At 40.6% G+C, this 14,652-nt stretch overlaps 1 long non-coding RNA gene across 1 annotated transcript; it reads right to left on the bottom strand.

The window, feature by feature from the left end:
- Window positions 1–415: 415 nt before the first annotated feature.
- Window positions 416–12,667, bottom strand: LOC141276730 (uncharacterized). Its single transcript, XR_012326719.1, has 3 exons — window positions 11,720–12,667; window positions 3,847–3,952; window positions 416–625 (listed from the first exon to the last, which is right to left on the bottom strand). It is a non-coding gene; the product is annotated as an uncharacterized lncRNA (long non-coding RNA).
- Window positions 12,668–14,652: the final 1,985 nt, after the last annotated feature.

Raw genomic sequence — 14,652 nt, 5'->3', positions numbered from 1 at the left:
TGAAATGAGGAACGTGAAACACTGAGCACAGCGTCTGCCCCGTGAGAGCTGTCCCCCACCCCTTTCCTGTTTTCTAACATAGAGGAAGGAAGGGATTCTCAATTCCTCTTTAAAAAGCAATAACAAACTATCATAGGCTACACATTCCTGTTTGTTGTGAGTTTATAAAAAGCTGAGAAGTATAATTCTTTTGAAGAGAATGACACTCAGTTTTTCTGACCTCTAATTTTCTGTGTGACCTTTGATGAGCCCCCTGGTCGGTCTGATTCCTGGTTACTTGGACCAGTTGGTCCCCATAGTGACTCCCAGCCCTGTCGTTTGCTGCCTTGATTCTCCCACGTAGCTGAGGCTCTGCAGAGTGAACCTCTCAGGGACTGTTTGCAAGAACCTCTTTTTATTCCAGAAGCCTTGGGCCATGCACACAACTATATGGGGGTCCTTTACGTTATTACACAGCCTGGCTTCCTCTGGCCGGAGGGGGTTCTTCCAGGCACCCAGCCTGAACAGGTGAATCCAAGTGCCTCTCCATGAGTTGCTCCGGAATTGGGAAAGAGCTACAGGAAGCAGTGAAATCTAGCTCAAAGCTGCTGACAGCCACGTTGCGAGCAATTTGGTGGAGTACAGGCTGCAATGAGAGAGAAAAAAGCCAACACAGAGAGAGAGGCAGAGAGCAAAGGTGTGGAGAGGGTCCAGACTCTAGTCAGTACTTGACTTGCTAATTTTAATTCCTCCAGATGCCAGCTGCACCCCTCTCCTTCCTGCAGTTTAGATGTTTCCTTCCTTAGTTTCCACGAGCCAAATAATTCTCTTTTTGCCAAAGCTAGTTGGAGTTAGATTTCTGTCCCTTGCAACCAAAATTCCTGACTTGGAGCACCATTTTTATTTGATGCAAACATTTCTCATGTGTATTTGGGAGGTCATGGTTGTTTGTTTGTTTGTTTGTGTGGGCTTTTTTTACATTTTATTTTATTATGGTGAGGACATTTAACATAATATCTAACTCTTAACAAATGTCTAAGTATACAATAGCGTTATTAACTACAGGTACATTTTTGTACAACAGATCTCTAGAACTCTTTCATCTTGCATAACTGAAACCTTATGGCCAATGATTGACAGCTCTACTGTTTTTCCAACTCCTGGTCCCTGGCAATCACTATTTCATTCTTTGATGCTATGAATTTGACTATTTTAGATACCTCATATAAGTGGAATGATGCAGTATTTGTCCTTCTGTGAATTCAGTAAAGTTGCAGGATACAAAATCAAGATACAAGAATCAGTTGTGTTTTTATACACTAACAACAAACTATCAGAAAAGAAAAGTAGGAAAACAATCCAATTTACAATAGCATAAAAAGAAAAAAATATTCAGGAATAAATTTAACTAAGGAAGTGAAAGACATGTACACCACAAATGACAAAACCTTGCTGAAAGAAATTAAAGAAGACACAAACAAATGGAAAGACATCTGTATTCATGGATTGGAAGAACTCATTGTTTGAATGTCCATACTAGCCAAAGTGATCTACAGATACAATGCAATTCCTATCAAAATCCCAATGGTGTTTTTTACAGAAACAAAAAAAATTTCTAAAATTCATATGGAATCACAAAGGACCCCGAATAGTCCAATCAATCTGGAAAAAGAAAAACAAAGCTGCAGGCATCACACTTCCTTATTTCAAAATATATTACAAAGCTAGTAATCAAAACAATATAGTACTGACATAAAGACAGACATATAAACCAGGGGAACAGAATAGACAGGCCAGAAATAAATGCAAAACTTTATGGTCAACTGATATTTGACAGGGGTGCCAAGAATACACAAGGGAGAAAGGATAGTCTCTTCAATAAATGATATTGGGAAAACTGGATATCTCTTTGCAAAAGAATGAAATTGGGCCCTTATCTTACACCATACATAAAATGGAATTCAAAATGAATTAAAGAGTTAAACTTAAGACCCCAAATTGTAAAACTCCTAGAAGAAAACATAGGGGAAAACTCCTTGAAATTGATCTGGACAATGATTTCTTGGATATAACACCAAAAACACAGATTTTAAAAAAAGCGAAAATAAAGTGGGACTACATCAAACTAAAAAGATTCTACACAGCAAAGGAAACAATCAGTAGAGTGGAAAAGGCCACCTATGGAATGGGATAAAATAGTTGCAAACCAAATAAGGGCTTAATTTCTAAAATATATAAGGAACTCCTATAACTCAAGAAAAAAAAAGCCCTAACAACTCTTTTTTAAAATGGACAAAAGACTTGAATAGATATTTCTCCAAAGAAGACATACCAATGGGCAAGTATATGAAAAGATGCTCAAGATCACTATAGTCATCATCAGGGAAGTGCAAATCGAAACCACAATGAGATATCATCTCACACCTATTAGGATGGCTATTGTTAAAAAAAAAAAGACAGTAAATGTTGGCAAGGGTGTGGAGCACTTGTACACCTTGGTGGGATGGCATGGTTTTTAATATTTTATTAAACCTGCTAGCATGCTACCCTTGAAATTCAGCTTCTGTTGCAACATGCTATTACTTCAAGGGAAAACTGGGAGTTCCTCAGTGGTGTACAATCCTCCATCTCCAGGCCCAAAAGATATCTTTTCCATGAGGGTCTGATAAAGAAGAACATGCTACCACCAGCCCAGCAGGTAGAAGACAGAACAGTCTGGAGTCCCTCAGAATTTGTTATCTTCAGTTATGCCTATAAGTGTGGAGTTGATTACAGAGTAGATTTAACTTTCTGAGTAAGAAATACAAAGTGTTCCTCTAGCAGTTTGGACACACTCAGGCAGAGTAAAAAAGTCAACCATGACTTCAGGCTCTGGAGTTCTGCATTCTAGAACAGTTGGGCAGGGTTACCTTGGTGGTTCAGTTCTTAGATGGAGTGTTTTGTGAAGCATCAAAGACCCAACGTTTCTCAAAAAGTTCCAGGAAGAATCTTTGTTTCCCAGGCAAGAGCTTTTCTATTGCTGCCTCTCAGCTGACTCCCCACAAATTAATCATGAATATAAATGAAAGTGCTTCTCCAGGTAAGTGACAGCTGCCCTCCTTGGCCAGTTAGGATAGCAGTGGAGAAATCAAGAGTTGAAAAAGGTCTTAAGAAAATCAATGGCACAAGTCAAGGCTAAGTGTCCAGACTATAGCTGAGTGGCTGAAATGCTGGTCAGAACAGGGTCTGCCAAAGTCAAATGCTACAGGAGCAGGAATTGCCTTCATAAGAGCCTGATGCTTCCTGATAGGAGGCAGTATGTACCTTCTGCATTTAATGACATCCTTGATGGGAAGTGTGGACTGCTCATTGGTTCTTATCAAAGAATGTCTTCAGACACTGCTTGCACCAATATTTCATGCCATGATTTAACTTTTGGAGTGTGTATTATTTCCTGTGTCAAAAGATGTCAATCTGGGCACCTTAGGCTGCAGTAACAGAAAACCAACTCAAACTGGATTAAACTGAAAATCCACTTACATAAGAGGAAGTCCAAAGATAGGGTGGGCTTTGGGGTAGCTGATATCAGGCTCATGATATAATTGAGACCCAGGCTCTGTCCATGACTCTGCTCTGATGTCCAGAGTCAACGGCATCCTAAATCTGGTTTTCCTCCTGGTCATAGGGTGGCTTTAGCAGCAACCAGGACTACATTCTCCCTTGTTCATATCCAACAGGAGAAAAGGAGAATCGTTTCTGAAAGCCTTTCAGAGGAGCAAGGAAGAAGGTTCACAGAAATTTGCAACAAAACACTTCTCATATTGCATTAGCCAGAATATTTCATGCCAATTCCTGAACGAAGCCCTGATAAAGAGGATGGGAACTCACCTGAACCAATCAGGCCCAAGCCTAGAGCCAAGGGTAGTGAAGTCAGCTTCTCCTGAGGTTTATGGATTATTTGGGAAGGGGTACATAGCTGAATCAAGTCTGAGTTCTATTAGATAAGACACAAGAGAAATACATGATATTTAGCCAATGTTAACTAGCTAAAAGTTTGTACAGCTCACTTTCCTTTCAGATTGCACTGTCAACACAAATACTCTTTTTAGTTTAATTCTTAAACTTCTACCTCTATATTTGTTATGGATGGAATGTTTGTGTCCACTCAAAATTCATATGTGGGAATCCTAATTCCCAATGTGATGGGGCCTTTGGGAGGTAATTAGGTCATAAGGGTGGCGCCCTCATGAATGAGATTAGTGTCCTTAAAAGAAGAGACACAGGAGAGTTTGCAGTCTCTCCCTTTGCTCTCATCTTTGTGAGCATATGGTGAGAAGGTGGCTGTTCTACAAGCCAGAAAGCAGACGTCACCAAACACTGGATCTATCAGTACCTTGATCTTGTACTTCCCAGCCTCAGAACAGTGAGAAAAAAATGTTTGCTGTTTAAGCCACCCGATTTATGATATTTTTGGCATAGCAATGCACACTGACTAAGATAACATCCTTCACTCCACAATAAGCAGTAGGAACTCTCATCAGGAGAGGCAGGATGGGCAAATTGCTCATAGTGTCCTGAGAGCTCTTGCTGGGTTTGCCTTGTGGACCCCTGGTGTGGGACGGCAAAGTCCCAACTGGACAAAGGCATTGGCAACATCCCAGCACAATATACTGACCAGAGCAATGCTGCTCACACTGCAGTGTGCAAAAGAATCGAGGTGGGGGAATGACCTGCTTTAAAATGCAGATCTCTGAGCCTTGAACCATGGGGCATTGCAATAGGAGAGAGTCACAAGGAGGCTTCTTATAGGATTGGGGCTTGTGCTGGATGGTTCTGAAGAGAGCGCAAGGAAGCAGAGGCTAGTTCTGGATTGGATGTTGCCAAGAAGCCGGGTCAGTTCACCCATCCAGTATGTCAGCAAGCTTTGTTCTGGAGGCAGGAGGAATGAAGGTAGGGGGGACAGCACTGATGAGAAAGCAGCCATCCCCTGGAAGGGATCCTTAGTCATTTCGGCTGCCCAGGTTCGGCCTCATATAGAAGCATTGTTTGCGTGGCCTTGTCCCTGTTCCGTTGGAAACAGTGTTTATGTTCTGTTAGAAACATGACTATCTGATAGCCCAGAAGGGCTATTTTCACTTTCTCAAGGGTCATTATGTGCCAAACACTGTCAGAAAAACATCCAATCCCTACGACAACACCGTTAGTAGGTATTTTTCTCACCATAACAGATTAATAAATTCAGGTTCGAAAAGATGATGTGATTTCCTCAAGGCCACATAATTAGTGGTCGAGCAGAACATCAAACATAGGTCTACTTGGCTCCAAAACCCACATTCTCAATCACTCCACCTTAATCCTGCTTATAGCAAAGTGTAGAGTGGATTGTGGTATCAATTTCTATTTTTCAGAAAAATCAAGTATGATACTATAAAAAAATTTTAATGTTTCCATTCCTATAACTCCTTCATGGTTCTAATATTATTTCTGGGTTTTTTTCTTGCTTTTTTTTTTTTTTAAGGAGTGAAAGAGGGTTATCCGTTTATTGTTCTTGTTTTCAAAAGAAGACTACTTGGATTTATTAATCCCGCTCTCTTTTCCTACTCTATTTCTCTTTTGCCTTCATTCTATACCTCTATTTGAAAGGAGGAATTTAGGTCTCTTGTCTAACACCCTAAATAAAATGCTTAATTTGGTCATTTTTTTTGGTATCAATAAAAGCATTTAAGTGAATTAATCTGGTTGAGTTCAACAAATATGTATTGAAGGTCTACTCTGTAACAGGCATGGAACTAGGTAGAGGAAGGCACGGGATGACTGAGACATGAATATATGTCCCCAAGAGGCCTGGAGAAGGGAACAAGCATATTAAAAGATACCTTTTAAAATATATAAATGTCACGGTTATCTTCAGATGGGATTAATACTGACTTTTTTGTACACTTTTTAAAAATCTCATTTCTTGTAATTTCTTTTATTTTGCCTTATTTTATTTATGTATTTATTTTTGGCCGCACTGCATGGCTTGTGGGATCCTAGTTCCCTGACCAGGGAGCAAATGTGCGCCCCTGCATTGGAAGAGTGGAGTCTTAACCACTGGACTGCCAGGGAAGTCCCCTCTTTTGTACATTTTTGTATTTACCAATATTTCAGTGATCATTTCTTTACTTTAGCAATATTTCATTCATGAACATATGCTACTTATATAATCACAAGAATACAGGAAATATATTTTTTTTAAAAAAAGCTATTTTGGCATAAAAGCAATGATATTTAGCCTTGAATCTGGAGATTCTAGAAAGACCTGGCAGAGAAGAGGACACCTGAGCTGAGTTTTAAAAGAGGAGGAAGAAACAATCAAAAAGACAAAGGTTTATTTCATGAAGAGGAATCGGCATAAACAAAGGCCCAGAGGCAGGAGAAAAGAGGCGTTACCCCAGGTGATGGTGAGGTCCCCAAAGCCTGCCTTGGGGTCTGCCTGTTTCACTGCTGTGTCCCCAGTGATCGAGGATGGACAGATAGACTCCAGCTGGGTCTGCAGCACTAGCTCTAACAGGCGCTCCGTGAACATGTGTGACGTGGAATGAGGGTGGGTTTGTAGCAGCAGGAGGGGTAGGGCAGCGGTCAGGGGAGAACACGGTTTCCCAGGAGGATAGATTTGATCCCGGGGGCTATTGAGAACCCTGTGCAGTTTTTAGAGCAGAAAGGAAATTTTTACTGCACTTGGCACACTCCATTTTAGGAATAGCTGCTGTTCAGGGATGGACAATTTCTCCACAATTTAAAAATTGATGTGTTATTATCACTTTCTTGAATCACTAAAGTTCATATTAAGGAACCTCCTACCTCCTGCTGTAGATTAATTAGCCCTAATGCAAAGCCTGCAATACCAATGTAGCCCTGACATGACTATATTACCATGTAAAGACTGTTCTTATGGGCTGAATAAAGCCGACAGCCAATGGATTCCTCAATCATAGACACCATAAATGTCTTCGATAATGGCTGCTCTATTGGCCCTTTCTGTTCCGGCCTCAGCAGTAACTCACGTCCTCTACCTCCTGAGCCCCCAGAGAGCACTCAGCTAGGAAAGGCAAGACTCAGAAGGGCAGCATTTTAATATCACTGCCGCTTTACCAGATGGCAAGTTACGGTAGGAAAGAAAACATTTCCCATATATGTGTGTGTGTGTGTGTGCGTGTGTCTCTCTATATAGTATTTGTATTTGTAATTATGCACATATACATAATCAGAAATACAAATTTTCTTTTAGTGTACTGCTCCTCAATAAGTAACACTGTTATTCAGTTCATCAGGATTTATAAAATGCCCCTTTATACAATTATGCAGGAATCCTGTGGTTTTCCCTTTAAAATATATTAAGTGAAATTTAATCCTGTATCCTACAGGGAATTAACTTTTACAACCGCTACATTCTGCCACAAGGAAGATTAATGACTTTTCCTTGTCTACTTTCTATTGAAACCCTTCATGCAAATGAGACAGATATGAGAGACTTGGCACATAGCAAAGTCAGATATGACTTTCCTAATGAATTTGGCTGGAAACCCCTAGGCATTAACTTTACCCTCAAAACAGCATCCTTCAGAGGTAGGAGCTGAATTCTCAGTAATCGACTTGTTTGGCGACCACCTATTAGGTCTGTCTTGAGGCAGATGAGTGGGTCTGGACCAGCCTCCCAGGTGTTGAGCTCAATGACACACAAAGGACCAGGAAAGGCAAGGTGAGACTGGGAATCCCAGGCTCCCCACAGAGGCCATGTAGACAGTGAGTACAGATTCTGGGAGACAGCTCCTGCTGTACCCAATGTCCCCTTGGAAACAACGTCAGGCCAGTGAGAGGAGCAGGATAAGCAGGAAGGAGGGATGACACCGCCCAGTCCTGGCACCTGGCTCAGCTCCAGATTTGGAATCACCTGGGGACTTCAGACAGGGCTCCTTTTCTTTGGTTTCTGACATCACGCCTAGAGTCAGGTGTGTTATGACAAATACAGAACATTGTGTTGTCAAATGGTAATCTGTCGGTCAAGCAATGAAAGACATGCTTTCATTGTATGAAAACGGCATACGATGGGCAGTGCATTTTATTCCATTAGAAAATGTTAAATTTCTGTATTTCCAAAAAATTCACAAAATAAAGGGCAGATTACATTAGGGAAATATTTGCAAATGATTACATCTGATTATTGAGTGGAAAAGAGGAGAGTAAAAATAGTTCTTATAGTATGACCTCAATTTTATAAAAAATAAAACGTATGCATTTTTTAAAGGAAGAAATATTTAGTCACTTAAAAGAAGCCAATATTACCAGGGATCATATATTTTTTGTATTTATGCTTTTCTGAAGCTTTCATACTTTCTACAATAAGTACTTATTTATTTTGTAATTTAGAAAAAATTTAATAATAAAAAAGAGACAGTTATACTCACTCCTGTGAATTATTTTAGGGAAATAACATAAAATTAAAACCAACTATAAGCATGAAGATATTTACTGTAGCTTTATCTTTGTTATTAAAAATGGAAATAACTTAAATATCAGGCACTAGTGGAACAGCTAAATAAGTTATTGTATATATATTCTGTGAAATATTGTGAAATCATTCAAATGATAATTATGATGACTATATAAGTATTACAATTATGATAGAAGTTTCAAAGAAAAAGATTAAGGGCTTCCTTTGTGGCGCAGTGGTTAGGAGTCTGCCTACCAATGCAGGGGGCACAGGTTTGAGCCCTGGTCCAGGAAGATCCCACATGCTGCAGAGCAACTAAGCCTGTGCGCCACAACTACTGAGCCTGTGCTCTAGAGCCCACGTGCCACAACTACTGAAGCCCACGCACCTAGAGCCTGTGCTCCGCAACAAAGAGAAGCCACCACAATGAGAAGCCACGCACCACAATAAAGAGTAGCCCCTACTCGCCGCAACTACAGAAAGCCCGCGAGCAGCAACGAGGACCCAATGCAGCCAAAAATAAATAAATAAATTTTTAAAAAAAGAAAAGAAAAAGATTAATAAAATGTGTGTGTATCATGAAATTGTGTAAAATATGTCTTCATTTGGACAGGATTGGGAGAAAAATATGTGAATATAAAAAATTACATTAGCAAGTGATTGTGGATAAAGATTGTGGATACATTTTTCTCTTTTAAAAAAATTGTAATATTGTTCTTTATATTTCAAAGGAGTAAAACTAGATGCTCTTAGATAAACACTTTCAGTATATGTCAGAGGGCTACGAGTGCCCTGCTTTGTCTTATGGCTTCTAGGCCTCTTGATTTAGTCTGTCCACACTCAAGGCTTATTACAGGGAAGACTTTGAATTACAAGTCAGTCTTCTACCCTGAGTAGAAATACAAGTATGACGCTTAGAGATTAGACGTATCAGTGGCAAGTTGGCATTTGTTTTTAATTGCAACAATAGGAGGATTCTGTGAAAGACCAGACAATGTGAAAGCCTGTTAGAGTGTCTCACAATCTATTTCCACCAAGGTCCAAGCTTGTTAAGAATGTGAAAATCCATAGAATCATTTCTTCCCAAGAAATCATGGTTGCCTACCACATACAACCTCGTGGGCTTAATCTAATTTATGAAATGCTATTCCATGAGCACAGTATTAAGACATTGTTTATTTGGACTAGTAAAATTCTGTTGAATAAACCAAATAAGGAAGTCCTCTAGTTTATTCTTCCCTTAGAAACAGCCAATAACTGGATAAACACACACTGACAGAACTTAAGTGGCCTCAGGAATGAGATTTGCTGGCAGGTCCATTACGTGGACCCTCCCTGGAAGGAGGGAAAGGGTGAGAACGGGTGCTGACCTGGCTTCTCGTCCTTAATACTCAGGACAACTATCACACTGGAGAATCTTACACGCAATATTTTTAACCTCTAAATGTGTCCAAAGTCACAGGGCTAGGAGGCGGCGGAACCAGAGCAGGACTCCTGTCTGTGTGTCTGGCTGTCTGTCTAATTGCAAAGCCCTCACTGTCTCCAGCAACTCCTAACTGCTTCTCCTTGTGTGCAGGATGAAAGAGAAACACATCCCTCACACAGCTTCCTCGGGAGAAATCCATTTCATCATGACTGCTTTTCTCAGAAACATCCTTTAGTCTAATAAACCTCAATTACCATGTCATAAGGTGCAGTGACTGATCCATTATATGTAATAATTATCCATAATATGTAGGGACATAAAAAGAGACTAATAACGAGAGTAACCAGATAATAAATCAGACTGATGATTATCCGTGAGGAAGTAAGGAGTGGGCGGAAGGTGTTTAAGGAAAAACTCAAGGAAAGATAGGCAGATGCCAAGTCTAGGCTGTCAGTCTAGTACCCCTCCCCTTCAGCCAATCCCCCGCGCAGCTGCCGACTGTGCCTCCCACGTTACTGGGTGCCTTTCCTTTAAAATGTACTGACTGCACATGCACTCCTGGTCCCCTTTCATCCCCTTTGACAATGTCACAACCACTCCTAAACCTCACATGAAAGCAGCTCTGTATCCTGGACTGAGTCCTAACCAGGTAGAGGTTCGCCTCTGTCACTGGCCAGAAATATGATCTTGGGTAAGTCCCTTCCCCTTTCTGATGTTGAGTTTCTTTATCTAGAACATGGGGTTGGCGATAGCTACCACTGACGAAACAAGGTTGGTTTGGAATTCAAATGCTTTCATTTAAATAAGACAGGATTGACCAATTTAAAATACCAATGTTATAAGGAAAATACTCTAACAGATGCAGTAAATGTCTTGGCACAAAGTGATGCTAGAGTTAGCGGGAGGCTGAGTGACCAAGGGTCAAGAGAAGGGTCTCAGTAAAGACACAGCCTGAGAAGGGAGGCTCAGGGGACCCAAGCCTGGAAGAGAATGAGGCATTGTCATCCTGAAAGATACACAAGCTGCAGCCCCTCTCCTTTAAAAGCTAACCCCTGAGGCCACCGGCCCTGAGCTTCAGACAGCATTGTAAGCACGCTGTGATTGCAGGGCGGTCTGCAGAGCACTGGTTGGGGCTGGCCCGGCAGCTCAAACAGCCTGTGTCTCTGGCTATGTGTGAGGACAGCCTGGTCTTTCAGAAAGAGCTGAGTTAGCCCATTCAGGCCAACGTCATCATGGTCCATTCAGAACGTTGATTCCCCAAACCCTGTCTGATGTGTTCCCTTAAAACCCTGGTCTTAAAGCTGGTCACTGTGGTTTTGGTATCCTGGTGACTGACACAGCAAATTCAACTCCACTTTTACCCAAATCCTCATTACTTCTTCTCTTTGCAGGATGAACCTTAGGGAGGGAAGATCTTTCTTCAAATTCAAGGTGATAAAGCTTAGAGGGGCCAGTGCTATCAAAAAAAAAAGGCCTAGATTTATATCCCAGGTCTGTCAGTAAATTATAAGGTACTTAGGAACCCAAGTGCTGTGTTAGGCTCTTTTAATGTATTATCTATTGTAATGCTTTTAATCATCCAAGGATAATTACCAACCCCCTCTAAAAAATAGAAGAAAAGGAGGCTAAATCAACTCAAGTAATTTGCCCAAAGTAACAATAAATGCCCTCCTATTACTGGTGCTAACCACCCATGACTCCCTAGGACCAGAAGAAGGAAATCCAGTATGAGGAGCAAAGAAAAGGCTTAGCTCACGTGGGAAGTCCTTAGCTCACTGCCTGACACATGGTTAATTCCCAGCAAATGACACCTGGTATTAGTAATAGAACTGAGTTAAAAGAACCTTTAAAGGATCACATACAGTATGTGGATACCATGGACTTGTGCACATAGAAGCACGTGGTGTTAGAAGACATTTGGACAAGCGTGAAGGTCAGGAACTGTGCAGGACTACCAACAGCGTGGCGGAAGTTGTTCACTATGCGCCATCTTAAGTGAGATAAGACAAAAACACAATTAAAAGCTACGTAAATAGTAAAATATGCAAATAAAACAGAACATTTTTTAATTCCTAAATTTTCTCTTTGACTAACTTCATTATTCCTAGGTGTGTACCCCGTCCTTATACACCATGTTTCAGCATCAGAATTATGTTCCTGTCCCTTTCCACAATCAGGCCACAACCAGGCCAGCACTATCCTTCTTAGTTTTGGAAATAAGACCATGACTTCCGTGCTTGACCTTATGGGGTATATGTGCCCAGCCAAGCGGTTCAACATTCATGTTGCTACCTATAGAATGGGAGAATTTTTAGGTAAATCTGATAAGGGATTTGTGTCTAAAGTAGGTAAGGAAATTCTATAGCTCAATAGTGAAGAGACAAATAACCCAATTGAAAAATGAGCCAAAAATCGGAATAACATTAATCCAAAGAAGATATACAAGTGGCCAATAAACACATGGAAAGATGCTCAACATCATTAGCCATCAGGGAAATGCAAACCAAAACCACAATGAGAACCACTTCACACTCACTAGGATGGCTACAAAAAGATAGAGAATACAAAGTGTTGGGGAGAATGTGGAGAAATGCCATCCTCATACACTGCTGATGGAACTGTAAAACGGTGCAGCAGCCTCTCTGGAAAACAATCTTGTAGTTCCTTAAAAAGTTAAACATTAGAATTACCGTATGAGCCAGCAGTTCCAGTCCTAGGTATATACCCAAGAGAAATGAAAACATACGTTCACATAAAAACCTGCACAGGAATGTTCATGGTAGCATTATTTGTAATAGCTGGAAGATAAAAACAACACAAATGTGCATTAACAGATGAATGGATAAGTAAAAGGTGCTATATCCATACAATGAAATATTATTCAGGAATAAAAATAACAAAGTACTGCTATATACTACAAAATGGAAAAATTAGAAAACATTACACTAAAGGAAGAAGACAGGTACAAAGAACCAAATGTTGTATGATTCCATTTCTATGAAATGTCCAGAATAGGCAAATCTATGGAGATAGTAGCTTGGTGGTTGCCTAGGGATGAGGACGGGGTCATGAGGCCAGGAGGAAATGATGACTGACTGTTAACGGGTATAGGATTTCTTTTCGAAGTGACGAAATAGCCTCAAATTGATTGTGGTGATGGTTGCAAAGTTCCGTGAATATACTAAAACCAACCAAATTGTGTGATTAAGTTGGTGAATTATATGAATTATATCTCAATAAAAGTATGATTTTTAAAAAATCCTATGCTTCCCAGGCAGCTGGCATTCATTGCAACTGGACTGTGGTGTGGATTGTGCCGTGGAGGGCAATGTGGTGTTCTCAGTAGTTAAAAGTATCAGTTCTGGAATCAGATTCACCTGGGTTCCAACACTGCTCTGCCTTTTATTGACTGCATAACTTCAGGCAACTCTGTGAGCCTTAATTTTGTCATCCATAGGATACTTGTCATAATACAGCCTTATGACTGAGTAGATCCCGTGGGATGATGCAGATGGGGTGAAGGGATTGGCATAGTACCTGGCATTTTATGAGTGCTCCATAGTAAGCAGTTGACTTCATCTCCTTCATCCTCAACATCTCCATCCATGGTCAAACCAATTTACCAGCGCTCTCTCTGATATGACCTTGGAAATTTCACTTACAAAGTAAGTGATTTATTCAGTAGTATATTATTTCTGTCTTCATCCCTTTCCTCTGCTTTGTCCCACCCAAGCAGAGTAGTAATCGGAAATATCACCATTATATTCTTATCTCCACCAACTTTAAAAGAGGAAAAATAGTTGTCCTAGTTTACGGAAGCAAATGAGACAGCTGTGGAAGGATGCTCTGAGCCCACTTTACCTGGCTTTGGAGTTGACGTCATTGGACGTGGAGTGAAATGGTAGTTTTTCAGGCATAGAAGAGGAGCTTAGGTTCCTTCCCATGGAAAGAGCAATTGTCCAATGTGTTTATTCTGTCTTCCACACTGGCCAAGACAGACGCTTCAGAGAAAGCCGTAAAAACCCAGGAAACATACTTAATTCACACTCTTGTACCATGGGAGACATATTACTGTTCCAACCCCAGCTGTTCATCCTTCCTTGCCCTGAATATTCAACATTCATGTCCTCAAGGCAGCTTACAGATTCAAACTAATTAATTCCTCTTACTACAAGAGGGTTCCCTGCCCCCTTCTCCATCTGTGAGCTTCTGCACCGACTCCTTACTGCCACCTCATGCCTGGTTGACCTTATGCTTAAGGCCATTTAAAACTCTTGCACCATCAGTCATTTATTGAGGACCAGGAAGAGTGTTGGGCATTGGGGAAAAGGAATATTGAGATTTGGCTCCTTTCTGAGACGAGATCTAAGTCTACTAGAGTGTATTTATTCTGCTATAACACAGTTGCCTAAAAATGTGTTAGTCTCCCTTGCTAGACAAACATACCTACAGATAACCATAATGTAGGGTATAAATATTGAAATAGCACAGAACAGCACAGAAGAGTGGTTTCTCAGAGGTCACTACACATTTCCATTTACATCTCATTGGCCAGAATTTAGCCTTATGACTTGATCTAGTTGTAAGGGAAGCTGGGATATGTATTAATTTAATGGAGTGATAATGTGCCTGGAAACAAATTGTGGTTACGTTCCTAAGGAAGAAGAGGGGAATAAATTCTGGGAGACAATTAGCAATCTCTGTCACAGGAGGCACCAATGATTTTTAATAAGGCAGTGGTATATTTAGATCTGTGGTTATGGGTATCTCTGCTAGCCCCAAAGTATCATCAGTA

This window comes from Tursiops truncatus, chromosome 16, assembly GCF_011762595.2.
Source record: "Tursiops truncatus isolate mTurTru1 chromosome 16, mTurTru1.mat.Y, whole genome shotgun sequence".
Taxonomy (NCBI): Eukaryota; Metazoa; Chordata; class Mammalia; order Artiodactyla; family Delphinidae; genus Tursiops; species Tursiops truncatus.
This window is presented reverse-complemented; position numbering and strand designations above follow the sequence as displayed.